Genomic DNA, 3433 nt, shown 5'->3' with positions numbered 1-3433 from the left:
TGCCAGGCATGTGAGTAAGCCTTGATGGAAGTGGATCCTCCAGGTGTAGTTGAACTGCCCCTACTGATACCACGTGGACCAGGAGAGAGCCATCCACAACCAGCTCTGCCCAGATTGTGGGTTCATGAGCAGAATAAATGACTGATGTTGGTATTTTTACTTTTTATTATTTTTAATTGTGGTGAAATACACATAACATGAAAGTTATCATCTTAACCATTTTTAAGTATACAGCTCAATGTCATTACATATATTCATGTTTTGTGCAGCCATAATCACCACTCATCTCCAGAACTCTTTTCATTGTACAAAACTGAAACTCTATACCCACTGAGCAACAACTCCCCATTCTTCTTTTCCCTCAGCGCTGACAACCACCATTCTACATTCTGTCTCTATTAATTTGACTCTTCTAGGAACCTCATATAAGTGCAATCACACAGTATTTGTCTTTTTGTGACTGGCTTATTTCACTTAGCATAATGTCCTCAAGGTTCATCCATGTTGTAGCATGTGTCAGAATTCCCTTTGTTTTCAAGGCTGTATTAAATTCCATTATATATGTATATCACATTTTGTTTATTCATTCTTCTGTCGATAGACACTTGAGTTGCTTTCACCTTTTGGTTATCGTGAATAATGCTGCTATGAACATGAATGTATAAATATCTGTTTGAGCCTCTGCTTTCAGTTACTTTGGATATATATTCAGAAGTGGAATTGCTCACTGCCATTTGTTTCTGAAAAGTGAAAATAAATTAAACTAAGGAGTACCATTCTACTTGTTATGAGTGAACCAAACTGGTCACAAGAAAGAAATTCCTTTAGTATAGGATACATAGCAAACAAATCACTAAACATACAAATATAAATTTTCTAGATAAAAAATTTGACAAGGTATGGCAAATTAAATGTTTTTACAGGATATTATGGTACATTGTTCTACAAATTAAAGTTCTTAGTCAACAGGTATGGTCAAAACAAGATAACTTTTTCCAAAGCCATTCAAAAGTTTATGAATTCTTACAAGTACAGATGTTCCAGAGCTTTATAATACTATAAATATATTTTCACAAATGAGTTTATTTTTAGATAATTTATCACTTAAAAAGACACACTTTATTTTGTCTCTGGCTTGTATTAGCCTTTGGATTTTTTTGTGATTGTCCTAAGATTTCACAGGTTAACAGAGCCATTGATTTTAACTATTAGCTTCAAGGTCCTATTTTATCTAACCTCTCATCAATAGTAAAATCTCTACCTCCGATGTGCCTATATTACTACCTTGATAAACTCTCTGAAAGGGGAAATGAAGAGCATTGAAATAACTGGAAGATAGCAAGGATCTCAACCATTAAGACAGAAAATTGTCATAGCTAACCATTTCCTGAATATTTGAGTTAGAAGTGTGAACGATCATGAAGAGTGTTGATATGTGAAGGGGTTTAATGTGTGTGTATGTTACACGTGTTTTTGTGCATCACTTAGACTGTCGGAGCTCAGAGAAATCTTGACCCCAGCTGCCAAATATTAACATCACCTGGGGAGCTTTTATTTATTTTTTGGTTAATTAATTAATTTATTTTTGGCTGCATTGGGTCTTTTTTTTTTTTTTTAAAGTCACCTACTTTATTTATTTGTTTATTTTTGGCTGTGTTGGGTCTTTGTTTCTGTGCGAGGGCTTTCTATAGTTGCGGCAAGTGGGGGCCACTCTTCATCGCGGTGTGCAGGCCTCTCACTGTCGTGGCCTCTCTTGTTGCGGAGCACAGGCTCCAGACGTGCAGACTCAGTAGTTGTGGCTCACGGGCCTAGTTGCTCCGCGGCATGTGGGATCTTCCCAGACCAGGGCTCGAACCCGTGTCCCCTGCATTGGCAGGCAGATTCTCAACCACTGCGCCACCAGGGAAGCCTTGCACTGGGTCTTCATTGCTGCGCACGGGCTTTCTCTAGTTGCAGTGAGCGGGGGCTACTCCTTGTTGCGGTACACAGGCTTCTCACTGTGGTGGCTTCTCTTGTTGTGGAGCACAGGCTCTAGGCACGCGGGCTTCAGTAGTTGTGGCTCACGGGCTCAGTAGTTGTGGCTCGTGGGCTCTAGAGCACAGGCTCAGTAGTTGTGGCGCACAGGCTTAGTTGCTCTGTGGCATGTGGGATCTTCCCGGACAAGGGCTTGAACCCGTGTCCCCTGCACTGGCAGGCAGGTTCTTAACCACTGGGCCACCAGGGAAGTCCCTGGGGAGGTTTTAAAAATACCCAGGCTCGGATCCTACCCCATAGCACCAAGTCAGAATATCTGGGGATGGGATTTCATCAAGTTCATTAAAAGATCTTCAGATGAGAACCAGTGTCCCACCGGGCTGCAGGCTACAGCAACTGAGCCAGACCCAGGGGCCTCCTGATTACCCCAGCTTCGTGGAGTCTGTGGATGAATACCATTTTGTGGAGCGCCTGTTACCCCCCACCAGCATCCCAAAGCCCCCAAAGCATGAACATTATCCCACTCCTAGAGACCCCCCACCCAACCTGCCCTTCTTTGTGCGGTGCTCTTGTATGCACAACATCTGGTCTACAAGGACATCACGCATGGAAACCGTCAGATGACTGTGATCCGGAAGGTGGAGGGGGACATTTGGGCCCTGCAGAAGGAGGTGGAAGATTTTCTGAGCCCACTGCTGGGGAAGACACCTATCACCCAGGTCAATGAGGTGACAGGTACCCTTCGGGTCAAGGGCTACTTTGACCAGCAGCTCAAAGCCTGGCTCCTGGAGAAGGGCTTCTGAAGCCCAGCTGAGCAGCCCGCATGCCCAGCGTCCCCCTGAGACTGGAGTCCCAGGGATCTCAGGAGGAGGGAAGTGGCTGTTGGGGCAGCTAGGAGAAAGGGGTACAGAGACCGGGGCTGAGGGCCTTGGAGCAGGCCTTGTTTGCATAAAGGAGGAAATGGGACTCTGTATAGGTGCCAGCACTGGGGGAGGGCTGTCTAATATTGGAGACCCACCAGGAACAGCCAAGCTAGGGGGGAGCGTTAGTCCCCCACCCCAACTTTGGCGTGTTCCTGCTTTCCCTTCATTGGAGCTCCTTGGACTCAGGTATTCAAGCTGTAGAGGTTGTTGACTGCCCCTCTGTTGGAAGCAATAGCCCAGCCCAGTTTACAGGAAGGTGACACAGGGCAGACCCATTGGGCACATTCCTTCCTATGCCCGCAGACCCTCTCTGCTGCAAAACATCACTGAGCCCTTGCTCTAGGTCAGACCCAACTTGGTAGAGTCTACAGAGAGCACAACATGACTCAGGCGTGGGTTCTGAAAGTCTTCAGTTCCAAATGTAGTGCACGTCAGCTCCTCGGCTCATTCCTTTACCCATGGAGAGGTAAAAAGGCCAGTCACCTGTATTCCATTCCATATTAGAGTTGGGTCTGACTGGGTTTCCAGCTCCAGGG

General features: G+C 45.4%; 1 pseudogene; it reads left to right on the top strand.

Annotated features, from left to right (window-relative positions):
- Positions 1–2331: 2331 nt before the first annotated feature.
- Positions 2332–2777, top strand: LOC103014436 (39S ribosomal protein L49, mitochondrial-like; annotated as a pseudogene).
- The last annotated feature ends 656 nt before the right edge of the window (positions 2778–3433 follow it).

Source organism: Balaenoptera acutorostrata, chromosome 5, assembly GCF_949987535.1.
Source record: "Balaenoptera acutorostrata chromosome 5, mBalAcu1.1, whole genome shotgun sequence".
Taxonomy (NCBI): Eukaryota; Metazoa; Chordata; class Mammalia; order Artiodactyla; family Balaenopteridae; genus Balaenoptera; species Balaenoptera acutorostrata.
Note: the sequence above shows the minus strand (reverse complement) of the source record. Positions and strands in the feature narration are given on the sequence as shown.